Source organism: Ursus arctos, unplaced genomic scaffold (assembly GCF_023065955.2).
Source record: "Ursus arctos isolate Adak ecotype North America unplaced genomic scaffold, UrsArc2.0 scaffold_6, whole genome shotgun sequence".
Classification (NCBI taxonomy): Eukaryota; Metazoa; Chordata; class Mammalia; order Carnivora; family Ursidae; genus Ursus; species Ursus arctos.
In genome coordinates this window covers 68008486-68035636 of record NW_026623078.1, presented here as the reverse complement: position 1 = coordinate 68035636, position 27151 = coordinate 68008486, and the positions used below count along the sequence as shown (strand labels likewise).

At 41.8% G+C, this 27151-nt stretch overlaps 1 protein-coding gene across 12 annotated transcripts in view; it reads right to left on the bottom strand.

The window, feature by feature from the left end:
- The window catches only part of COL14A1 (collagen type XIV alpha 1 chain), a 209472-nt gene extending 196706 nt beyond the window's left edge, over window positions 1–12766 (bottom strand). For 4 of the 12 annotated variants that reach the window (XM_048212549.2, XM_044382622.3, XM_048212552.2 and 1 more), the window contains exon 1: window positions 10961–12766. The gene's annotated coding sequence lies outside the window, so the exon portion shown is untranslated. Of the gene's footprint in view, window positions 1–10534 lie in introns of all 12 variants that reach the window. The other 8 variants (XM_048212548.2, XM_044382620.3, XM_048212551.2 and 5 more) reach the window with 5 other exon arrangements.
- Between the last annotated feature and the right edge of the window lie 14385 nt (window positions 12767–27151).

Genomic DNA, 27151 nt, shown 5'->3' with positions numbered 1-27151 from the left:
ATGTGGATTTGGATATAAAAATTCTCCACACTTAGAACCGGTTCTTTTCTCTTACTAGAAGTTCAGAGGAAGTAGCAGGTTACGTTTTGCCCATAACAGATGTTATAGAAGGGAAGGGGAACTGGACAATATGACCCCTAAGATGCTTTCCCCAATCCTCCTTTGTTTATACTTTAATGTTCACTCTAAAAAAGGAGACTTTTATAGTCAATCGGTGATCTAGGTCATACAGATCTATAGATTACAAAGCAAAGACTAAAAACAGGTCTAATGTATTACCCAGCGTGTTGACGTTGTTTGGCATTCCTTATTTCTTCTCTCCAATGAAAATACCACCCTCCTGACATCCAGAATAATCAAAGAAGTTTCCAGGATTGGCTAACGAGGTCTACTTAAAAACAAGTCCCAGAGGAAATTAGTGTCATTTACTCTTATCTGTTAGCACCATGACAAAGTAGAAAACAATTCTAAGTTAGGAATAAAGAAAACCTAGCTATTAGCTTGGTGATTAGCCTCTTTCTCCCTGAGCGAACTCCCCACTGGGCTTGGCATTGTGACTAGAAATCAAGTGGAAAGCCAGTCTCATTTGCATAAAGTATCAAAGAGCAGAGGAGTTCAGGAACTCCAGAGACTGGAAATTGAGAAGGGACATGTCAGAAAAGTGTGAGCCATTATAAGGAGAATAAAATCAGGATAAAAACTCTCCTCAAATCCTGGATAATTCAGAATGATAAAGAGTCAAGAATCCAAAAAACTTAGCCATCATAAACGTGTGTGCATTTAATAATAGAGCTTCAAAATACATGAAGCAAAAACTGATATGGAATGGAATGGAAGCATGGAATAATAAGCAAACCTAGAGATGTTAACACTCCTCTCAGAAACTGACTGAAAAACTAAACAAACAATCAGGAAGAACACAGATGTTAGTAACTCTATCAACAAATTAATATTTGTTGAGCATTACATCCACCAACTGCAGAATGTACTGTTTTTTAAGTGTAAGTAGAAAGTTTTATAAAACAGCCCATATTCTGGGCCATAAAATAAGACTTTAAAAATTTCAAAAGTTTGAAAGTTTACAGAGTTTTCTGACAGAGACAGAATTAAATTAGAAATCAACAATATTAAAATATCTTTACAAGTTCAAAAACTGGAGATTAAACAACATGTTTCTAATTAATCCATAGGTCAAAGAAGAAATCACAATAGAAATTAAGAAAAATATTTGGAAGGGAACAAAAATACAAAGATAACACATGAACATCTGTGGAATGCAGCTGAGGGATTAGAGAGAAATTTCTAGGTTAATATATTTACATAAAAAGAAGAAAGATTTAAAATCAATGATCTCATGTTCCACCTAAAGAAGCCAGAAAAAGAAGAGCAAATTAAATCCAAATTAGATTGAAGAAAGGGATTAATAAAGATAAGAGTAAAAACCACAGAACTATAAAACTAATATTAGTGAAAATTAGCAAAGCCAAAATTTGCTTCTCTGAAATATTAATAAAATTGAAAAATTTTAAGGAAGAATAACCAAGAAACAAAGATAGGAAACACAACTAACAATACAAGGGAAAAAAATTATATCACTACATATTTCACATACCAATGACTGGAAAAGGAAAAATACTAATAACTTTATGCCAATAAGTCCAACAATTTAGCTTAATTGGAAAAAACTCTTGAAACACTCAACTTGTTAAAACAGATGCATGAAAAAAAATAGAAAATCCAAACAGCCCTCTATCTATTATAGAGATTGAATTTGTTATTAAAAATATTCACAAAACTAATGGTTGCCAGAGGGAAGGGAGATATGGGTTGAATAAAATGGATTAAGGGGAGTGGGAGCTACAGGCTTCTAGTTATGGAATGAATAAGTCATGGGAATAAAAGGCACAGGATAAAGAATATGTCAATGACATTGTAATAGCAATGTATCAGGACAGATGGTAGTTACACTTGTGGTGAACATAACTATGTATAAACTTGTTGAATCATTCACTGTCTTGTACACCATGAAACTCATGTACCATTGTGTGTCAATTATACTCAAATAAATATTTAATACATTTTTTTTTCCTAAAAAGAAAAATGCAACCCTAGATGCTTTCACTAGTAAAATCTTTCAAATATTTAAGGGAGATAAAATATCAATCCCACACAAACCCCTTCAGAAAACAGAGGTGAGCTAGCATAATCCTTTTGTCAAAATCAGATGAAATTACAAAAAATAAAAATTATAGAATATCCCTCATGAACATAGAAACAAAAATCCATTCATGTATATACATATAAAAATAATAAAAACACTACCAAGTGGGGTATATTCTATAAATGTTATGACTAGTTTAATATTTTAAAATCAATATCATTCAGCATGTTAGGCCAATATATAAATATACATGTAATCTCAATAGAAGTATGGAAAGCAGTTGAAAATATTCACTACCCATTCATGATTTCAAAGAAACTCAGCAAACCAGGAATAGAGGGGAACTTTTATCAATCTGATAAAGGACATCTATTGAAAAATCATATTTAATGGAGAAATATTGAATGCTTCTCTCCTAAGATCAAGAATAGGACACGGGGGGCGCCTGGGTGGCACAGTTGGTAAGCGTCTGCCTTCGGCTCAGGGCGTGATCCCGGCGTTATGGGACTGAGCCCCACATCAGGCTCCACAGCTGGGAGCCTGCTTCTTCCTCTCCCACTCCCCCTGCTTGTGTTCCCTCTCTTGCTGGCTGTCTCTGTCAAATAAATAAATGAAATCTTTAAAAAAAAAAAAAAAGAATAGGACATGGATGTCAACACTGTAACATTTTTACCATTTCATTCGGCATTGTACTAGAGGTCCTAGCCAGTGCAATAAGGTAGAAAGAAAAAGAAAGAAAGAAAGAAAGAAAGAAAGAAAGAAAGAAAGAAAGAAAGAAAGAAAGAGGGAAGAGGCAGAGAGAAAAGGCAGAAAGAATAGGAAGAAAGAAGGAAAATTGTCTTTATTTAAAATCAACATGATTTTCTGCACAGAAAATCCTAAAGAACATACGAAAGGAAAAAAATCTACTTAAACTAATAAGTAAATTTAGGAAGGCTGCAAGACACAGATCATGAGCAAAAATTAATCATATTCTTATAGCAGCAAACAAATGGACAATAAAATAGTTTTTAAAATTCCATATACAATAGTATCAAAAAACACAAAATACTTAGAAATCAGTAAGACATGGTATGTTCTACAGTCTTTGGTGTAAAAACTAAAAAAAATACAAAACTGAATTCCTGAGAGAAACTTAAAAATGCCTAAATACATACAGCAGTATACCATGTTCATGGATTGAAAAATCCAATTGTTAGGATGTCTTCAAATTAATCTATAGATTCAAAGCAATCTTATCAAAATCTCAAGTCGTTTTTTTTGTAGAAATTAACTAATTGATTCTAAAAACTTGCAGGAAAATGCAAAGGACTTAAAGTCTTTTTTTTTTTTAAGATTTTATTTATTTATTTGACAGAGAGAGAAAGCACAGCAGGGGGAGCTGCTGGTAGAGGAAGAGAGAGAAGCGAACTCCCCACTGAGCAGGAAGCCTGATGACTCGATCTCAGGACCCCGGGATCATGACCTGAGCTGAAGGCAGACACTTAACTGTCTGAGCCACCCAGGCACCCTGAAAATGCAAAGGACTTAGAAAAACTAAAACAATCTTTTCAAAAAGAAGAATAAAGTCAGAGGAGTCATAATTCCTGATAACAAGCCTTACTATAAAATCAACTGTAATGACAATAGAGAGACATATTATTCTTTTATGTGTTACTGGGTTCTGTTCACTAATACACATTAATTCATATTAATAAGTGCACTGATATTAATAAGTGAGATGAGTCCACAGCTTTCTTTTTTATGCTGCATCAAATATGTATATCAACATTATTTTTCCAATTTCATAAAAATATGAAGTTTTACTTCTTTCTGTAAACGGTCCTTTGGAATAGTTATAATAGTATTGGTATTAACTAATTTTTTTGTACATTTTTGTTAGCATTTATTTGCAAAACCATGGAAGTGTGGCATTTGGGAAAGGCCACTTTTTAACTACTTTTCAAAATCTTTATGCCTATTGTCTTATTTATAATTTCTGTAAACCTAGAGTATTTTAGTAATTTTTATTTGTTTAAAAATAATCCATTTCGTGGGGCGCCTGGGTGGCACAGTGGTTGGGCGTCTGCCTTCGGCTCAGGGCGTGATCCCGGCGTTATGGGATCGAGCCCCACACCAGGCTCTTCCGCTGTGAGCCTGCTTCTTCCTCTCCCACTCCCCCTGCTTGTGTTCCCTCTCTCGCTGGCTGTCTCTATCTCTGTCGAATAAATAAATAAAATCTTTAAAAAAAAAAAGGAAACTAATCCGAGACAGCCAGCGAGAGAGGGAACACAAGCAGGGGGAGTGGGAGAGGAAGAAGCAGGCTCACAGCGGAAGAGCCTGGTGTGGGGCTCGATCCCATAACGCCGGGATCACGCCCTGAGCCGAAGGCAGACGCCCAACCACTGTGCCACCCAGGCACCCCAATTTCATCTTAGTTTTCTAATGTATCGACATACAATAATTGAAATTACTATTCTAGTCTTGTGAATTCCTTTAATTCTGTGATTGTTTTCTATTTTCATTTCTTATCTTATGTATTTGGGCTCCTCTCATTTTGCTTTTTAAAATACAAAAAAAAAAAAAACTGAATTAAATTCACAACACCAAAATGGAAGGGAACGAAATAATAAGCTAGAAATAAGGAAACAGAGGAGAGGAAAAATTATAAAGACAAAGATGAGAAGTCAGTGAAAGAAAGAAAGAAAGAAAGAAAGAAAGAAAGAAAGAAAGAAAGAAAGAAAGAAAGAAAGAGAGGAAGACAGTAAATAGTATAAAAACAGAAAGGATCTAAGATCACCTCCCTGTCCAGATATGGGCCAGTGTTTCCTAGATTGGTACTCCTCAAAACTGCCAGTCTGTGAACTGTTTGTTATTGGTCCACGACGAGATAAGGAAATTACACCACAATGTAAATCAACGCATTGTCTTGCTCCTTCTTCAGGAAAGCTTTGCTATGAAGAACATATTTCAGCTGAACTAACAGTGTGCTTAGTGAAGTATTTGATCTACATATTTGTGCTTAGTGGCATATTTGATCCTGGTATAGTTTTATCTCAGCAGGGAGAAGTAACAGTGTGTGGAAGGCACCAATCGGCAGGCCATAATTTGTGTAGCACCCACCTACATCCCTCACTGCACACCTCGGGTGGATTGCATTTCCCCCTTATCCCCCTGCATCATTTCAGCTAACTGCAGGGCCTCGGTAACTATTTTTACCTTCTGGATTTGGGGTACTAGAAGCTATCTATACGGCAGTTTAACCCATAATCAAAAAGGTCCAAAGTGCATAATAGGTCATGAGTAAACATTGATTGAATAATCAATGATTGAATGATCATTGGGTGTTGATGCACTACACGATTTGCATTTGACCAAGAGCAAGTGATGCCTGAAATGGGCAGACACTCTCCAATCTGAGTTGTATGCAAAGCTGGGTTATTCAGAGGAGAAGGCATTATTTTCTCCTTCCGATGGCATGGCTATGCTCCGAGAGACCACCTTTCTCTAATTCATACAAAGACCCTATGTAGATTAACTGCAAGGGACTTGACTGCAAATTGGCCTCAGAAATGCAGCTGCTCCATCTTAAACTAGGTGCTGTAAATTCTACAGGCCAGAAAGCACAGCCATCCCCAAAGCATGGCAAATTAGAGTGACAGCTCCTTGATTCAGGAATGATCCATTACCTGGCTTATTCTTTGTTCTCTTTCTTTTTTTAAGGACTGACATAGCTCCTTGGTCAAAGAGATGGGGCATTGTTTTTAACTAAACTCTATATTATAAGCAGTCTAAAGAGTAGCTGGCCATCTCAGCATAGCTATCCCATCCCTTAGGAAGTCTTCCCTGATCTTCCAAGTCTGGACCAGCTGCTCCCCCTGTAGTTACTATGGTAGTAATCTTTCTATTCCATTGTATAGCACGTGGCACTGTACTGTAATTGGCTATTTGCATTTCTATCTGCCAAAGTATATTGTTCCCCACTGTATTTTGAATGCTTAGCACAGTTTTGGGACATGGCAGGAGGCAGGTCGGGGAGCTAGAGGAAGAATAGATGAATAGAAAACCTACAGTGAAACACCATTTTTAGATTTCAATTCATTTCAGTGTAGATGCCAGTCTGTGTATAAAACCAGATAGAAAGCCATCCAGGAACAGGTACTTATCCTAGAAGGCATCCCCTGAGTGCTCCCAGTTATAGACACAGCCTAAGACACTTGATGAACTCAGCAAAGCCCAGTCTCCCTCTGGATCAATTTTCATAAACAATCCAGGTAATTTCTGCAAGGAAAGAGACCAAGCACTGCTCCCTAAAATTGAAAGTTCAAGACACCTGCCAGGGTAGCTCCAACAAAGGCCTGTTGCAGGAAAAGTTTGTCAAGAACATAAATTTAAAAATCACCTTGCGGGGGGTGGGGGTGGTGAGCTGGGTGGCTTGGTGGCTCAGCTGGTTAAGCGTCTACCTTCCCCTCAGGTCATGATTCTGAATCCCAGGTTTGAGCCCAGCATCAGGCTCCTTGCTCAGTGGGGAGTCTGCTTCTCCTGCCCCTCACCCTACTTGTGCTCTCTCTCTCTCTCAAATAAATAAAATATTTTTTAAAAATCACCTCGAAGAAACGGGAAGTCTAGCCTCTAAGTCCTGATGTAGACACTCTGCTCTCAGAACTGCCCATAGCCATTTCTAGTCACTCTTAACCCTTCAGAGTGGCTACTGTTATCCTGTTCTCTAGATGAGCAAACTAAAGCTCAAAGAGGTTAAGAAACATGGACAGGGGCACAAAAGGAGCAAGTTTAGATTTCACCCATATCTTCGTGTTTTTCACCCCGTTTCAGCTAGCTACTAGATTCTAGGGCCTCAGCTGACAGCATCCATGTTGGTCCCACACCCCTCCCCCACTCCCATCAAAGAAGCTGATGGAGAATGTACCCAGTGGGATTCAAATCTTATACAGACTTTTCTTAATCGTGTATCTGTCACAGGCTGGTTTTGTGACCCCAGGCAAGTAGTTTATATCCCAGAAGCTCAGTGATCTGATCTCTAAAGGAAGAAAAATATTTACTTCTCCAAGTATTCAAGGGACCTAAATGTGTTTCTGAAAGAGAAAAAGGCAGGTATTCAATAGGTACTCGAGAAAAAAAAAAAATGCCAGCACTTCTCACACACACACACACACACACACACACACACACACACACACGCTCTCACCACCCCCACCATAACAGGATGAGGTTGGTCTTCACCCAAGGCTTACTGTACATAGAAGAGTAACTGGATCCCTGCCACTTTGTGTTTGTTTCTAGAAGGCGCAGGACGAGACAGTTTTCCTGACATCCAACCCTATCAAGGGCAAATCTGCCATGGAGGAAGTTTGTTTTTGTCATTTTCCTTTAAGCTTTCCTGTTCTCCACCCCCCACCCTTGCTGTCTCCTCTGCTCCCCCAGGGACCATCCAGTGTGTCACTTGCCAACGACCTTGTTCTATACAAACTGTCATAATCCCAGATAATGTGTTAGCTCAGTGGGCCTCAAACAATACCACCTCGGACTGCTGTAATTCAGGAAGGCCCTTGTCCTTGAAAGGAATCTTAGGTTATACTCGGCAGGCCAGGAAAACAGCAGTCATTTGGCTGACTTTGGATAAAAATGACAGCAAATGTGGCTCTGGAGTCACATAACTGCTAAAATTTCAGCTTAAAACAGGCAAAGGCTCTCTGTGTTTTACTTGGTGATATTAGGAAGTATTTAAGAGCCAAAGGGCACACACCCCAAGGAGGCTTTTTGTAGGCTAGGGCTTGACCCAGTGCCCCTTAAGTCACACCACTTTGCTCAGCCCCCTCTTTTTTTTTATTCCTAAGATTTTATTTATTTATTAGAAAGGGAGAGCACGAGTGGTTGGGGGTAGAGCAGAGGGAGAGGGAGAAGCACACTCCCCACTGAGCAGGGAACCAGACAAGGGGGCTTGATCCCAGGACCCTGAGCTCATGACCTGAGCCAAAGGGAGAAGCTTCATCGAATGAGCCACCCAGGCACCCCTGTTCAGCCCATTCTTAAGACAGCCCTGGCTGATTCAGAAAGTCAAGAGCCGCATGGAAGGCCCCACGAGTTCTCTGAAATCCTCAGCTGGACCGTTAGCAGCAGGAAAAGGGCCAAAGGGCTCCTCCCATCAATCCTGAAGCCTGGGACCTGACCAAAATTGTTTCAGGAATTCTGATGTGTTCCAAGAAATCCTTCCCAGGGAATTACTGAGAGGCCTCACCAGTGTGCCTCCTGTCCTTTCAAAGGGACCCCCAGGAGGCCAGGGCTGCAGTGGAGATTCAGGTCTGTCCTGGCACCAGGCTCTCCAGGCAGAAGGAGGAGATGCGTAGTGTTTAGTGACTGAGTATCTTGTACACCATGGACAAACCTTGAGAACATTTGGCTGGGTGAAAGAAGCCCCTCACACAGGACCACACACATATTGGACGCCTCCATTTATACGAAATGTCAACAAAATATAGATTAGTGGTTGCCAGGAGAGGAGGTGGGGTGGGAGGTCAGATTGGGGAGAAATGGGAAGTTTCTGCTAATTAAGTATGGAATTTCTTTTTGGAATGATAAAAATGTTCTAAAATTGCTCGTACTATGACTACACAACTTTGTGAATATAGTCTATGAATATAAAAACAAGTATTGTATTCTTGAATAGTATATGAATTATACCTCAATAAAGCTGTTAAAAAAAAAAATCCTGAAGTCTACTTATAGTAACCAAGCCGTTAGGGCCAGATTCAGAGGAAATCCATCCAAGTTGCTCTTTCGGAACAAGCAAAAACCCAAATGCTCTTCTTACATTCACTCACTTATTCATTTACTCCTTCCAAATTTCCCCATGGGTTCTCTGTGTGCAGGACTGGACCACCTTATCAGAAACAGAACACCAATTTTCCAATTGCACCCAGCTTAAGCCTGTGTGCTTAAGGATTTGAACACAGACCTCTTTATCAAGTGCCCTCCTAGGCCCTTTGTCTGCAAGAAGCCCCTAAGTCTTTAGAGGGGAATTTCAGGAAAAGTTTGCATTTCTGCTCCCTACAGAGCCACCAAAGTCTCATCTCATATTTCTTTGTTCCTCCCCCTCCCATCCCCTTCAGCTGCTACCCAGCAGACTTTCCAAAACTTCCAAAAAGGAGTCCAAACCTTCCAGAGGAAATGGGCCTTCGGTGGCAGCTCTAGAAGCAATTTTGGGGGGGGGGGGGCGGGGAATCTTAGCCCCTGTGAGAGCTGCACACAATCTCCGTTTGGGTATTTCCCCTAAAGACAAGTCCTAAGCCTGTACCTAAGCAGAAGGGATGACCTCTAGTCAACCCTGAGCTCGAGTGCCACAGGGCAGGCTTTACGCAGAGGCCCCAAGAACCCAGTGCCAACATTGGAGTGCCCGTGGTTCAGGACTCGCAGGCGGCGTCCTGGCGCTCGCCGAGGACATAGGCCACTCCTGGGCTCCACGCCGGTTTCTCTCGGCCCTTCCCTAACCCTGTCTTTCCTGTGCGCACTGCATGCCAAAGCCCAGCTCCACGGGCAGCATCTGTGCTCAGGCGCTGCGTGCCTAACAGGAGGCTTGAAGCAGGCATGGGGTGCAAAAGAATAAAACTGGAAGAGATTAGGGGTGGAAAAGCCAGGGCGGAGAGGACCCTCCAAAACCACAGCCCGCTGGTGCATCTCAAAACCGCAACCTCCTGCGTCCAGAAACCAAAGCAAAACGCGTGAAGCATCGGGTTTCTGGAGCAGAGACACAGAAGGGCTGCTACCGCCAACGTCCTCCATCAACGAGCTCTGTCTGGTTGCTCCTCTTTGCGTCTAGCGCCTGACCCCAGCGCTGATCTGTGGCCGCACCAAGGGGTGGCTGGGTGAAATTTGTCTCCCATGACCGCCATCGACTGCTCTTCCAAACGCCCCCAAATACAATCTAAATAAAAATAGCGTGCTATTTATATACAGCCCTCCAAGACAAATTCCTGAGCCCCTTTCTCACCAGATTGTCTCCTTTACTAAGCCCCTTCTACTTGGAAATGCTGGAATTGCCACAGTCTCGAAGCCAAACCCTCTTCTTCCCGCCGCGCGCTCACAGCACCCAAGTACAGGGCAAAGTTCCCGGGAGCAACACAAGGCATTGTCGCTGTCTTTGCATTCTCATCACGTAATACCTCCAAACTCCCTGCCCAGCGACCCCCGCGAGGAGGCATCTGGGTGCACCGTCCCATCCCACCCCGGAGGTCCCCGGGCCATCCTGGGCGCGCGCGTAGAGAAGGTCCACAGAATTGCATTGCGTCTGCAGGTGGCTCGCCCTCTCCACTTTTCCTTCCTCACGAATAGATTTTTCAAAGCCGACCCGAAGTAGGGCAGATAAAGACTGGAACCCACCTGTGCAGGGGAAAGTTCTAGCCCAAGATGGGGACCTCTCGATGCCTAGGTAGGTTGCAAGTTCGTCGCGAGTTGGTTCTTGGCGGCGCACGGCTGTCGCTCGCTTCCCGCGCTGTGCCCCTTTTAATTAGCCTCTCCTCTCCCTCTCCTTCTCACACTCCAGCTCCCACTGTGTGCAGCCTGGAGCTGCCTCCTCCCCAGCGCTTCCCTCCTGCCAGGCGCCCAGGATCAGATAAGAGGAAAGGAAGGCCAGCCGGGGGCCAATTATAGAGCAGAAGGTGGCCGCGGAGGCGGAGGTTGGGGAGGTGGGAGGCAGGCCTAAGTCTCAAACGCCCCCCCCTTATCTCCTCCTCCTCTCCCCACCCCCGCCGCGCAAGAGGTCCTGCGAGGAGCCCGCCCCCGCGCCGCCCCCGCGCGTCCCCAGACCTGGCGGTCACCCCAGGTGCGCGCCGCAGTCGGCTGTCTTGAGTCCAGAAAGAGCCGCCTTTGCCCCGTCGCTCCGCCCGCGGCTCGTGTGGGGCCGCTGAGTCCGGCCCTGCGGTCGTTTTGCGACGTCTGGCGCCCTCCAGGACTCAGGTACTAGGTGCCCACTTCCCCGTTCCCAAGACTCGACTTGCCTTCCCGCGTCAAGGACCTCGCGCTTGGGAGCGCGCACGCCCGGCGAAGGGGTACGCTTCCTCCCCTCTTCTCGCTTCCTTGTCCGAACGAGCGCTGCGAAACGCCAAAGCGGCGATGCTCAAATTTTAATGTGCAGGAGAACCATTTGAGGGTGTTGAAATGGATATTTTTGTGGGCTTAAAAGAACGAATGCTGGCAGTGGCCAGGGGTTGGACTTCCTGAACTGCAGATTTCCCACTCGCAAAAATCCTGTTTCAACAGGTCTGGGCTGAGGCCAAGGACTCTGCATTTATCAAACACCCTGGTGGTTCTGACCCATGCCGGCCACCTAACCGAGAGTCTCTACCCTGAGATGTGAAGCCCACGAGATGCGCCAGACCTCGCGCCAGGTCTCGAGGAACGAGGGCTGCGCTGTCACCCTCTGGGCCCCCTTAGAAAGTCATCGTCGTTAACCCCTTTTTGAACCGGGCACGAATCCTCGGCGGCGTTCTTTGCAATCCAGCTTTTGTGAGCACGAATGTTGGGGAGGGGTTACAGAAACGACAGAAATTTAGCAACAACTCATTTTTGCAAGAAAATGATTTCTCACGTTGGAAAACCGCTAAAGGGGGGTGATGGACCGAAGAGAAAGGGCAAGTGGTCCTCTTAACCTGCTTCCCACATGCCCAGCTGAGAATACAGAAAGAAGGGCTTTTGAAATCTTTAAAGGGGGTCCATTGGACGTTCTAACCGTCCCAACCATTGTTAGCCACCAACTCCGCTTTCCCCGATGTTGCGTGCGGATTCATCTACTTGGAAACGCTCTGAACGTCCCTGCTGTTGGAGTGCAAAGGGCCCGCTCCAGCCCCCACCGAGGCTCTGCCTCCACTGGTCCCTTTTCAAATTGGCCTCAGCTCTGCCACAGGGCGGGGACCAAGCTCGGCGCCCTTTTGCAATTGCTTTTCACAGAACAAAATTTTCTGGGGTCGGGCAGCCAGCACGATTTTTAAGGAGACAGGCTTAGTCCAAGCCCTCCGCGAAGACTACTGCAAGGGTGCGAGCGCCACCTGGTGGCCTCGCCTGGAGGTCTGAGAGAGGGCGGGAACTGGAAAGAGACCCCTCTACCTAGATTGAAGGGCAGAGACCAGAATTCCTGAAATGCAGTATTTATTCTTTGAAATAACCACCACTTTGGTTGTTCCTCTGCCCCACCTCCCCCTGCAAGTGCCTACATACTTCCATCATACCCTGTTCCCCCTTTTCACTAACAAATCTCTTTTTAAAATTTAAGTAGAAATGACACACAGTGTTACGTCAGTTTCAGGTGTACAACATAGTGATTTGACAACCCTGTATGTCTGCTGTGCTCACCATGAGTGTAGCTACCACCGGTCACCATGCAGCACTATTACAGTACCACTGACTATAGTCCCTATGCTGGACCTCTTATCCCCTGGACTTATTCATTCCCTAACTGGAAGCCGGTACCTCCTATTCCCCTTCACCCATTTTGCCCATCCCTCCTCCCTCTCCCTTGTGGCAATCACCAACTTGTTCTCTGTATTTGCGGGTCTGTTTCTGCTTTGTTTGTTTTATTTTTATTTCCACATATAAGTGAAATCATGACATTTGTCTTTCTCTGTCTGACTTATTTCATTTAGCATAATATCCTCTAGTTCCAACCATATTGTCACAATAGCAAGATCTCATTCTTTTTGTGGTAATATTCCGGTGTGTGTGTGTGTGTGGGTGTGTGTGTGTGTGTGTGCCACACCTCCTTTATCCATTCATGTACTGATGGACACTTAGTTTGCTTCCATATCTTGCCTATTGTAAATAATGCTGCAATACTCATAGGGGTGCATATATCTTTTTGAATTCATATTTTTCTTTTCCTTGAGTAAATACCCAGTGGTGGAATTACTGGATTGCATGGTATTTCTATTTAAAAAAAAAAAACTACTCAGTCTTTCATTTTTACCAAGATTTGGGTGACTAGTATAAGCTCAGCTTTTCCTGTAATTCCTCTGCAGAAGGTAGTGGCATATTAGCTCAAAGTTTTAGGTGGGGGGGGAGGCAGTATTTATGATGAAACTATAGAAAATTAGAAATGAGGAACTCCCAGGTGATTTTTAAATGTGAAATATGTGCACAAAAATCCATATACAGCAAATAGAGAAGCATACTATTTGCTAAAAACCCTATACAATAATGTATATTGATTTTGTAACCGCACAGAATGTTATTTCTTAAAATTCTAGCTCATCCTGCCTTCATCTTTTTAACTTTTGACTTCTGGCATTGCACTTTCGATGTAAATAAACTTCAGTTAACGTTGAATCGGAATGGCTGGTTTTAATCAGTTGTCCATTATGTTACAGTTGTGTGTAAATTCCCAGCCCCTTCAAGGGAGTGTTTATTCAACATTTATCTTGAGGTCAGCCCTTAGAGTCTGGGAGAGTACTGAGAACTGAATCATAGAAATGACTGGAAGACTCCATTAATGGTCTCCGCCCCCCACATCTAGAAAAAAAATTGTATCAGAATGAACGTGTGAACATCTGGGACCTTCTCAAAGATACCCAAAAATGTCAGCTTCCCACAGTCAGTGATTTCAGGACTCAGCCACTCTTCTTAGACTCTCATCCTGAGTTCGACATGACTGTGATCTTGTTTGTCTTGAAGGACCTCCCCCCCACACACCCTGCTTCCCTTCTCCAGTCAATCCCCTGGAACCTTACAAGGTTGGACTCCAACTTGAATTGAAGGCACTCTGTTTCTTTCTTGTGTCACTTTGGTGAAGTTAGTTTGCTTCTCTGAGCCTAACTCCTTGTGTGTAAGAAGGGAGTTGTTAGTATCTCAGGGGATGGTCTTGTGCATTAAATGACAGATGTGTTTATGGACCTAATCCATCATGATGATAAATGGTACCTATATCACCCAAACTAGGACTGTCCCTTTTCTGCCCATTGCATATGGTTGTACTCTCTTTAGCAGCCCCTTCCAGAGAATTCTCCTTGCAATGTTTCTCAACAGAGGTGCTATTGGCATTTCGGATAGGACAGCATGACTGACCCAGACATTGTGGGACATCTATTATTTCTGACTCCATCACCAGTTTCCAGGAGCACTCTCCCCTTCTCCTAGTCACTGTGAAAACCAAAAATACCACTGTCCATTTCCTCATGCACTGTGTAGAAAACCAGTTTCCAGCTTCACGAGTTATTTGCAGTTCTTCTCCAACCCCCCTGGCAACAGCCAGCTATGATTTTTCCTCAGCCTAGCATCCATTCCCCACTTCTTTTGTTGACACAGTGTTCAGACTCAGCCAGTAGACAGGCGCTAGTGCCATACCTGTGAGCCATAACCATGGCCCGAGCCCCTGCTTCCATGTTCCCCCTTTCCATGCTGACATCCCATCCCTGCTCCTGAGACTCTCAGTGTTTGTCATGATCTTGCACAGCTGGTAACCAAGGGTTAACCCCCAGCACAGCAGGGAAACTTCAGGGCCCTGCCCCATAGTCAAGGGCTGATGTACCTTCTAATTGACGGATTCCCTGCCATACCAGCTGTTAAATACTTTGTATCTCACCCTGGAGTAACTGAGCTCTGAGTTGTTTTTGGGAAATTGCTTCTACTCCATTGGATGTAGTTGCAGTGAGCTGTCGCTCGGAGTTCTCCCTTCTCCCCTAGCTAAGCATGGGCATAAACCCTGAACTAGGCCAACTAGATACTCTATCCCTCAAATGTGAGTATAAAGTGGTGGGACTCAAAGGCAGAAAAGAAGTGTTTACTAAATTTTTATCTCAAATCATCCCAGCAACGAGGCCTGAAGTGACAATCAATAGACCTAGACATAGTTCTAACATCCTGCAGAAACTCACCAATACAGCTGTACCTGTTGTTGAAATACTGAAATATTTCCATAGCATGAGGTCAATAACCATCTCCCCACACGCCTGAATGTCCTCTTCACCACCCCCTTCCTGGGACCACTATCCCAGATCTCCCTTTGATCCCACAACTGTAGAATTAACCCTCATGCTATGTCTTCCCAAAATTCATATGTTGAAATCCTAGCCCCCAAAGGTAGTGGTATTAGGAGATGGGGCCTTTAAAAGTTGCTTAAATCATGAGGCCAGAACCCTCAGGAAGGGGATTTGTGCTCTTATAAAAGATGCTCTAGAGAGATCCCTAGCCTATTCCACCAGGTCAGGACACAATAAGAAGTCGGATCAGAAAGAGGGTCCCCACCCGACCATGCTGGCACCCTTAGCTCAGACTTCCAGCCTCCAGAATTGTGACAAATAGATTTCTGTTGCTTATAAACTGCCCAGTCTATGGCATTTTGTTACAGCAGCCCAAGAGGAATGGAGTAAGACAGCCTACATCAGCGGAGGGCTGCTAGGTCCCTACTCAAGTGTGGCTAATGGCAGCCCTTCAGATTGGGTTGTGCTTCCGCCATATTGTTGTTCCATTTTTTGCGTATCGCCACAGAACTCCAGAACATCTCTGGCTTCTGTACTTCCCAAAGCTTTTGTCTCGGTTCTGTGTGAGCTACCCCCTTTTTTCTAAATTTGTTTTCTTTTTCTGCTAACCAAAGAACTCCAACTGAGTCAATCTTCATCTGACCAACCCTGAAGCTGAGACGAAGGACATGAGAGAGGTTGTCCAACCTTCCCTAGAGGATTAATAGCAAAGTCAACAGTAGAAGTCAATGCCTTAACTCCTAGACCAGAGCTTTTTCCTGAGTGCATTGATCCTTTTCCAAATAATACTGGGGATCCCTCCTGCGCTCACACAGGGTTTTCACTTTACGGTGTACATGCAGGAACATCATCCTGTTTAATACAATGGCTCTGCAAGGCAAGAATCATCCCAGAGGTTAAAATCATACTGTCTTATTCCGTCCTTTGTGGGGCGGGAGTCCCCCCATCTCCTCACCGTTGCCTTTCATGTACCCGAACCAGTGATTAAGACATTCCTCATCTTCTCGGCTCAGATCAAAGTCAGGACTTTAAAAGCAGCCAAGGTTCTCATGGGTGACAGCACCCTGTCAGTGTATGCGTGTTGCATAAAAGGTTCTATTCATGGCATAACAGGGTTGGTGCAGGCCAAGGGCTTATACATGTGTGCTAACCCTCCTCTTTACAAATGAAGAAACTGAGGTCCGCTGAATCAAATCGCCTGTCCAAATCCCCACAAAGAGTCAGTGGCCGATATTACTAGATAAAGTATCAGCGGACAATGAGCCAAGACTCTTTCCAATAATAATTATACCCTAATAATAAGAAAAGCCTTTATTGAGAGTCTTTCGGATACCAAACATTTGAGAAAACTCAAATGGACAATTTTAATTTTTTAAAATTATCTTATTAAAGTAATTCATACATGTATCTTAAAAATGCAAATAATACTAATAGTTTATTTTAAAATACAGTCTTGTTCTCCAGAAGAACAAGCCACTTTTGACTTATTTAGGTTTTTTCTGACAATTTCAAATCTTTCTGTTTCTAAATGAAATGCATGTACTGCTATCTATATATTAATTAATTTTAAACATCACCTATAGGTTTTCTTTTATGGCAGAAGAGGATGTAGTCTTTTCGGCTTCTATCCTCTCTTCTCTTCTATCTTCCCAGTATGATTAGATTACGGTTTTTCTTCACTGTTTCCATGCATATGCTTTGCAAATATTATTCATATAAAAGCATCATAATGCATTGTTATTTTCCCTTTTTACTTTTAGTTTTTTCTGGAGTTAATAATTACCTTGTTTATTCATCTGCTTCATTTTCTTTTTGCTGATCTTTCCAACCACTTCCAATAACGTCTGAGTCCAGTGTTCTGTAAAGCCTTACATTTGGTAAAAAATAAAATAAAATAAAAAATTAAACATTCCTCCTTCTCCGGGCAGATTTCTCTTTAGACCAGTCTCAGCGTCATCCTGGCCTTTGCTTTGCTACTTGGAATTCCCTCTGTCTTTCTCCAAGATTGGCTTCCCTATTTCCTGGAAATCATGTCTTCCTCTTTCTTAGTATACTATTTTCTTGTTTTGGTGGACTACATCCTCCAGGAGTTTTCTCTGGTTGAGAAGACGTTCCAACCGCAGCAGGCATGGTGATGCCAGCTTGTCTCTTGAGTCATGCTACTCTAATCTGAATGGCTGCCCTCTCCACCGGAACCACAGTTATTATTCTGGGGGTTCTTGTTCTTTCTCTCCTGTGCTGGATATCCTTGTTTTCAATTTTGCACATCTTCCTAGATCTAATTTCACTCCATTGTTTTAAAGAGGGACATTCTCTAGTGGCATCATAAGATAGGTGCATGGAGGGGAGATACATTTTTGAGACTTTGTATGTATTTACTTTCAAATTTCATTACGAGTTTGGTTATGCATAGCATTTTCACTTAGGAGGAAATTTCCTTCAAAATTTTGAAGACACTGCTCCCTAATTTCTTGCTTTTAGCATTGCTGTTGCAATGAAGAAGCCATTTCTGGCTTTTAGTCAACTCCACCCCAGGCAGAACTCACCTTTCCCTCCTTTGAACTCTTACAGTAATTATTGTCTACTTTTGAAAAAAAAAAAAATCCTGTATTACTTTGAGAGAGCTTGTCTACGGCTGTCCACTCTGGTTGGTATGTAACATACTTCTTTCTTACCTGCCCAGGCAGAAGGTGTGCTTCTGGGAGGCAATAAAATAGAGCAATATCAAAGAGCATGGATTGTGGCAGAGTTCTGGCATCGCTAGTAACCTTGCATAAGTTACTGAACCTCTTCATTCCCATTTCCTAATTTGTAAAATGGGAACAGTAAGCGTACCTAACTCATGGATATATTGTGACTATTAAATGAATTAATCCATCCAATCTAATTAAGTCATTAAAGCCGTAAGCAGTGTCAGGCACCCAGTCAGTTCCCCACCGTTACTGATATTAACTGCCCCAGATACCGCTTCGCATCTTCTACTTGTTATTCCAGCCTTTTGTACAATGAGATCTTAATATACATGTGTGCATTTAAAATTTACTCTTAGGGAATTATATAGCTAGAATACACCAGGGATAACCTATGTAAGTATTTGCAACAAAAATTCGTCATACATGCTCAGACATTAAGGAGAAAAATATACTTTGTTACTAATTTGTAATATGTACTTTTTGTCATTGGTCATATGTGCTTTTGTCTTGGTCACAAATGCACATCAATGACCAGTGTGGGAGCAGGACTCTAATAGCTTTAATATTTGTACTGCTCTCAGTGTAATACAGTTCTGCAAAAGTCTAGAATCTTAAGCTGTGGTGCTGGGCCAAATTCTTTTTCCTGAGTATTAGATTTGCCATTATTTGAACCTCAGAGACTAATGCCACTGTGAAACACATCAGTGGGAGAATCAACAGCTTAGCGCCTTGCTTATAGTAGGGATTCAAAAAAGGCTTGTCAGTGTAAGTTTATTTCAACAGGAATCAGAAGCAGGGTCCCAACTGGTTGAGGAAGTCTTTCTGCTTTGGTTCTTCCTGCGTAAAAACTATCAATTACAAGGCTTCTACAGAGAAGCAGATGTGCTAATATCAACTCCAACATAGGGCCTTCCTCATAATTGGGGCTTGATAAGTATTTGTAACATTGAATTGAATGAAATTCATCAATTATGCCTCCTCAATTCTTCGCATATGACTGTCATCCGTTTGAAACCACCTAAATCCATATGTACAGCACATGGTGACAGTCTGACTAAGAGGGCAGGTGACCAAAGCCTCAGGAACCATCCACTGATTTATGTATCCATTCAATCAGTAAATACTTATTCATCACTTGTGACCCTCCGGGCAATATTCTAGGTACTGGGGATACACAGGAAAGAAAAGAAGTTCCTGCTTCTCAGAACTTACTCATGATGGGGAGAGACAGAAAACACATAAACCAATGAATATATAACATAATGTCATTGGTAAGTCCTAGGAAGAATAAGATGGGGATGGAAATGGACAAAATCTGCTCTTTTAGATGGAGAGGTCACAGATGAGTCCCAGGAGAGGGCATCTGAGCAGGGAGCCAGTGGTGCCACTAGCTGGAGGCAGGTAGAGAGAACCTACACTGCAAAGCCTCAGAGAATGGAGGAACTGCCAGGAGGCCTCTGAGGTCGAAGAGGAGTAAGCAAGATGGGCGTGGCTGAGAGAGGAGATCAGAGAGGTCACTGGGTTCACATAGTATAAAGCCCACAGGCAAAGACTTTGGATTTTTACTCTGCGTGAGAAGGGCAATTCTAAACACAAGAGTGATAGGGTCGGGTTTAACTACCAAGATCATTCAAGCATCTAGATCTGTCTTTCTCATTTTCTTCCCTTATCTGAAAAATCTTGTTTTTGACAATGATAAGAAGAAGAATTTTATGGGATAGTCGTTTTGCTTTCAAATCTTCTCGAAATAAACAGTTACTCATGATCCTCGCCACAAAGCTATTGTTATAGAAAGAGCACATAGTATCATCCACATGGAAAAATTCATGGAGGCATAAAAAAATTAAATAGGAAAGAGGTTTCTTATAGGCCATGGCAGATTCCCAGAAAGAACTACCTCTCCAGGATGGGGTTCAACTCACTGCATAATTAATTGGCTTGAATTCTCAAACACCACAAAACACTTCCGTTTAGAAACCCAGAGAAGAATCCGAGACCATAAAGGGTTACATATATTCCTTGCCTAGGGGACATATCTGGCACAGAGACCCGATCTTAAACTGGGGAGAGAAATACTCACAAACCTTCAGCTCATTCTAAACCTCCTGTGAAGGGAACTTGCCAAGTCTGATCTGTCAACGCTTGTGATAATGGAGTAATTTTTGACTGCCTGTGATGATAGAACTGAACAAGATTTCAAAATATGTTCTTACTACACAGGGCAAAAATGCATCCTCATCTAAGAGGTTTCAAATCAATGACCACAATAAATGTATCCGTCTAACCTTTGAAATAAGTAGATGTAGCAGGGTCGATTTGCTCCTGGGGTACAATTTATATTCATTTGTAACACTGCGAGAGCTGTAGTAATTAAACCCAGCCACATCTAGAGGAAGCAAAAATTCTGTAAATGAAGGTGTGAAATTCCAGTAAACATGAAGCAGGTCTCAGAAAAGTAGTTCCCTTTAAAAATTCTGAATATACTTCATATGTTTGAACTTCATAATCAATGTGACTGTTGGTCATCACCACGTCTGCGGGGCTGAACTGAAAGACAAAAATTGACTTGGATGGCCTTACACAGTCTTTCCCTTTTTTTCTAATTATATGATGCATGCAAGTGGAATTTTCCTGGAGTCTCAAGTGTATTCCTTTTTTTCCCCCCAAACTTTTTCATTGTATTACAGCAGCTGCTTTTATGCAAAGTTGATCTTGTTGGAGTGGCATTTTCTTGCATATTTGCCTAGAAAAGGGCCCTTTACAGTGTCTTTGGAGCTGATGACCTACTGATTTCCATAATAAATTTCTGTCTATATACTTTCAAATCAATTCTAGAAAGATCCATTAACAATACAGACCCTAAAAGAGTTGAAAGATGTAAGGTTCTTCATCTGGAATTAGTTAAATGAGGTAGTGGGGGGGAAAATGAGAAATCATTTCAGCCAGGGAACACTCATACAAAATAAAAGAATCATCTGCTGGAAAGCATTTGGGGGATTATCTCCTCTATGTTCTGCTTTCAGGGAAGACATCATCTAAGTCATTTCAACTCTTCAAACTACCCTCAAACTTTGGCAAGATTCCAGTGAAGACAAACCACCCTCACCTCCTCCCTTTGTACTGATAGCCTCATTTTGGGGAAAGTCTATTGCTCCTAGATACCAATATCTCTCCAAATAGCACCTAGATACCAAATAGCTACACCCAAAGGATTTTGCCCAGAGGGGTGAAAACCAGCATAAACACAAGTGTATATCTGATAAATTGTAAAAAACTCAAATGGCTATGGAAAAAAACTTAACACCATTCCTGTTTAGTATCGAAATGTTTCAGTTCAGATTTATGTAAAATTTAAATAGTTTTTTTAATATTTTTAGCCAAATAATTCATGGTCCTTATGGAAAACTATAAAAAAAGAAGAGAGAAAAGAATCTCCTAAAATTCAACCTGCTTGAAATAGCTACCATTAAGAGCCACTACTTAAAACTTTTTCCCCTGGGGGCAGCCCAGTCCGTTCAGCATCTGCTTTTGGCTCAGGTCATAACCTCAGGGCTTTGGGATTGAGTCCCATATTGGGCTCCCTGTTCAGTGGGGAGTCTGTTTCTCCCTCTCGCTCTGCCTGCTGCTTGTGCTCTCTCTGTCAAATGAGTAAATAAATTCTTAAAAAAAAAAAAAAAAACAACTCTTTCCTCTGTATCTAAGAATATCTGAGAATATTTTAAGATGAGCTCATACTTTTTACAATTTTGTAACTCTTTCTTTTCACTGATGGTAACATTACTATCTTTCCATGTTTATAAATAGATACCTACATCTTAATTAACTTAAAATGTATTTGATGTTTTAAAAAATCACCTTAGACCTCCAAGTCTGGTGGAGGTAGGACAGCCTGGGTACTCTTAACAACTTTTCCATTGAAAAAAACAAAAGATCTATATTTAAATAAGATCTATTAAAATACATTTTTAAGCTAGCAAGAAAGTTAAAAAAAAAAAAAATCCTTAGAAGCCAAAAATTAAAAGGCAAGAATCCAGAGGTGAACAAGCACTTAAGTATGCTTTTGTCCCAGGGCATCTACCAACCCCTGGAGACTAATCTATTTTTATAGCCTCTCAAGCTCAAGACCAGGGTCCCCCAAGGGGGAATTCTAGGTGACTCCCACATACAGCTGGGAATCTAAATGGCGGCACCATCAATGAAAGGGAGATTCCGAAGTAAACCTACTCTGAGAAGCAGATAGTAAAGTGTGTTTTTTGTTTTTTAAACCTTGGAACTGAGTGAATGGGTGGGGAAAGAGATTCTCTGAGAAACTATAGCCCAAAGATAGTCATCCAGGTTTGTGCCCTGAATTCACACTGTCCAAGGAATTAAAAAGCCTCAAGGCTAAGAATTATTTTGAATTGGTCACTTGTTGATATTATCCCTAAACATCTAGCAGAAACAAACTTGAGCCTCTCTGGAGGAACTCACTTTAAACACAGGCCTCAAATAATTCCATAGATCAAGTTCCAAAGAATATGAATGCGTAATTTTAAAAAATCTCATGATACATAAGGAAAATAAGAGACCATGAGCAACAGGTAGTAGAAAAGAAACAAACAGACAATAGAACCAGATCTGCAAAGACTTTAGGCAGTGAAATTAATAAGAACACAGTAAGTTATGTTTAAGAAAATAAAAAGATGAGGGGGCGCCTCGGTGGCTCAGTTGGTTAAGAGTCTGACTCTTGATTTTGGCTCAGATCATGATCTCAGGGTGGTGAGATCGAGCCCCAAGGGGCACCAGGCTCTGTGCTTATCGGGAGTGTGCTTGTTCTTTACCCTTTGCTCCTCCCCGCTCTCTCATGCACTCTCGCTCTCTCTCTGAAATAAATAAATAAAATCTTTAAAAAAAATAAAAAGAATAAAGCCTCCCTTTTCTTGTCAAATCCACTTAGCCATTTTAATAATCTTTCTTGCTCTTATTCTCAATTTCATCATTTATTTTCTTTTTTAAAAAAATATTTTATTTCTTTATTTGACAGAGTGAGCAAGAGAGAGAGAGAGAGAAGGAGCAGGGGGAGTGGCAGAGGGAGAGGGAGAAGCAGACTCCCCACTGAGCAGGGACCCTGACTTGGGGCTCAATCCAGAGACTCTGGGATCATGGACTCTGGGATCATGACCTGAGCTGAAGGCCACTTAACTGACTGAGCCATCCAGGTGCCCTGAAAAGGGAGCCTTTAGAAAAGAAAATCCTAATCCTTAAAAAATTAAAAACTCAGTGCCTCTAGAGAATCAACATGAAAACACCTACAATGTTAAAAATCTGAAAGATAGCAAGATATAAAATTAACATATAAATCAATGTCCTTCATATACGCAAAAATAATAGAAGAGGGAATTCCAATTACAATAGCAATAAAAAAAGAGAAAACATTTAGAAAGAAACTTACATGAAATGTGCAAAATCTACATGAGAAAAATGTCAAAATACTTTTAAAAGACTTATGAACTTCATCAAATGGACAGACATCCCTTGTTCTTGAATAGTATGCCTCAATATTATAAAGATGTCAAATTTCCATAAGTTAATCATAAAGCCTCCATAAAAAAAAAAAACAAAGAGATTTAATCTTAAAATGAGATAAGTTCCTATGAAAAGTCACATGAAAAAATAAGCCTGAAAAAAATAGCCAGGGAAACACTGAACAAGAGGAGCCATTTAAGGAATGAGGGAGGCAGAAATCTCTACCAGAGAGTCAAATATATCAGAAAGCTATTATAAGTACAAAAGTGTTGCACTGGCTCGTGAATAGACACATCAGTCGACGGAACAGACTAGGAAGTACAAGTACATATGGAAATGTGATGTAAGATAAAGTTCCATCTCCAGGCACTGGGACCAAAGTTATGTTGGGACAACTAGACAACTCCTCAGAAAGAAAGAGATAGCACTGTATCCCTAACTCCACCTACGCACAGAGAGAATACAGAAAAGAACAAATGGACGAGAAACCTAATTACAAGAAAGAACCTAATTATTAAATAGAAGCCACGCAAGTACTAAAAGAAAACTAAAAGTAGGTAGATTTTTTTTAACCTGTAAGGAAATGCTTTCTAAATATGTCTAAAAATTCAGATAAAATAAAAGGAAAGAATCATGAATTCAACTAGATAAAAACAAAAGCAAAATTAAAGGAAGTTGCATGGTACAAAGCTCTATAAGCAAAGTCGAAAGACAAATTACAAAATGGAAGACACGGTATTTGCAGCATCTATTGCAGATTAAGAACTCACATCGCTAATAGGTACAGAACTCTTTTTTTTTTTTTTAAAGATTTTATTTATTTATTTGACAGAGATAGAGACAGCCAGTGAGAGAGAGAACACAAGCAGGGGGAGTGGGAGAGGAAGAAGCAGGCTCACAGCGGAGGAGCCTGGTGTGGGGCTCGATCCCATAACGCCGGGATCACGCCCTGAGCCGAAGGCAGACACTTAACGACTGCGCCACCCAGGCGCCCCAGGTACAGAACTCTTAGACATCAAATGAAAAGTGACCGAAACCCGTGGGCAAAACCCATGTAGCAGAAAATAGCCCCCCCAAAAGATACAAAACATCCCTACACTATAGAAAGAACTTCAACCTCACCAAAATGAAATTCAAATTAATTTTTTACTTCTCGGAGTGGTAAAAGTTACTTGGAATGATGATATATTCTGCTGGCAAAGCGGTAGGGGCACCAGTACTCTCACATGTTGCTGACACGCGTGCAAAATGGCACTGTCTGTCTAGACGGTGGTATCACGAAGCCTGTTTAATCAGCTCTTCCGGGCATGTTCACTTCTTCATCCACCCTGACCGATCCAGAGGTTCCAGTGACAGAAGTGACAGTGAACCTCCAAGTATAATGAGTTGGGTTTGTCATGTAAAATTTGTTAAGTATTAATGTGCAAATCAATCGCATCTCCTATCTTGTAACTTTCTCTCTCTCTCTCTCTCTCTCTCTTTTCTGTTATACTGCTTTTTAGGGATACCTCTTGGAAGACAAACTCCCCCGTCTCTCTTTCACCATTGGTCACGTCGCATGCGGTAAAAAGCTAACTCCTCTGTGCTTCCTGGTTACACTTACACTCTAAACACGTGTACCCATGAACTTCAGTTCACAGTATTTATATCTAAGATTTATCAAGGTTGTCCTTTGAACTCATTTTAATGATATAATGAGTGGATAAAAATATTTGTGTTTGAAGGTCTAGGGGAGGAAAAAATTCTTTTTCCTCTACCTATCTTAGGTTCTTCAGCTGGGGCTCTATCAAATAGTCTAACAATAGACAAATTAAGAAGAGAAACACAGGGGCGCCTGGGTAGCGCAGTCGTTAAAGCGTCTGCCTTCGGCTCAGGGCGTGATCCCGGCGTGTCGGGATCGAGTCCCACATCGGGCTCCTCCACTGTGAGCCTGCTTCTTCCTCTCCCGCTCCCCCTGCTGTGTTCCCTCTCTCGCTGGCTGTCTCTCTGTCACATAAATAAATAAAATCTTAAAAAAAAAAAAAAGAAGAGAAACACAAACAGAAATTTATTAACATATACATTGTGCATACACATGGGACTACCCAGTGATGAGGAACTCAAAGGGGTGGTTTGAACTTGGGCTTACACAGCACCTTTACGAAAGAACAATAAATTTTTAGAGCTGGCAAGCCAAAGAAAAAGGACTTCGAGCTTCTAGGGCCATCAAATCATGGCAAGGCAAATGTATGGGAAACTAATAGTAGATAAGAGCTAGTTTTAGCAAGATTTGTTAGGTAGATTCCTCTGCTGACATCTTCAGGCTGATAGAGGTCTAGAATTGTCTCTGGTGATTAACATCTGTCCTTCCTGAAAGACAGAGATGTATGTGTGGGGGGGAGGAAACTTTATCAAGTAATGTTCTGTTTTAGACAAACTGGGGGAAGACAGAGAGTTTTTCTTATATCTACTTCTCAATAGCTTTTAGTTCAAAATAATCCTCACACCAAAGAGGCATACTTTGGGGGTGGCATATTCTGATATCCTTCACAGGAATAACCAGACACTGTATTTTAGCAAATAATTCCTCAGCAAAAGGGAATATTATGGACCATAGCAGAACAACAACAGTGCTGTGAATGTCAACATATGTCCAGGTTGCAATGGAAGGTTACAGTGCAGAGACGGGATTGGAAATGTGTATGAAAACTGCTTCTGAAACAGAAGACCTTCAAACTATGTGTACTGTTTGACTTAGGAAATGCAGTAATTGCACTTGTAGAAATTATCTTAAGGAATTATCATGGCTCTGTGTGAAGTTTCAATGACAAGGATAATCAGAAAACAAACAAACAACTGTGTCATCTAGGGGTAAAGAAGATCTGGAAGAATATATACCAAGGTACAAACCAAGGTTTTCCATGAGTCATGAGATACTAGATAACATAAATTTTCTTTTTGTGGCTCTCTATTGCTAATGTTCTTGATAATAATTATGCTTTGCTTTTATGATTTTTACAGAGGTTATTTTGATTTTTTAAAAATCGTGTGTACGTTTTCTGACTTTGAAAACATGTAATGATGTTCTCTACTCCAGGAGTTGAATTCTAGGGAAGAAGAATCTAGTTGCAAAGGGGAGAGTTGGGGAAACATCAAGAAGTTGAGTCCCCTCCCCTCTCTCAGAGTATCTGTTCTGATACTGAGCCAGGTCTTCTCCAGCCCACACTTCTGCCATGAAATGACTCCCACTGTGTCATGTAAACACCTGCAAGGGGCGGAGTGAATCTATGTTTGGGCTGGGAGCCTGGAAAAATGGAGGGTACTTGCCAAAAGGGAGTTCAAATTCTTTTGGAGTGTAATCATTTTCTGTTTCTCCATAACTAGATGACCTCCTGGTCTTCTCCTTCCCAAGAATCTCCCTAAAGCTTGGGCACTGAGTCAGGTCTCAGGTATAAACCATCTGGTAAGAAATTATTCTGATAATAAATCTTTCCTATACCAAAGGTATGTCGACTCTTTGAGTCAAGTGTTAGCCTTGGCCCTTCAACAATTTTTGGATTCTCCCAGGTGTGGAGAGAGTGAGAAAGATGCCATGATGGATGATATGTGAGAAGCACTCGTGCAAAGGTCTGCGGGGTCCAGTCCATCATATTCAGAAGTATGTTTGGAGCAGAGCCCCCAAGAAATGCATTTCACAATGTTTTATAAGCGGTAAGAGGGATGGGCTTCCTTATGAAAATACAGGAGACTCTCCAAACCTTTTCAACAAGGCTCTCCCATTGGAGAGCAGCAAGTGAGCAAGCAGCCTAGACTTAGGTTCTCACAAAAATTATAGTTGGGCAACTATTTGAACC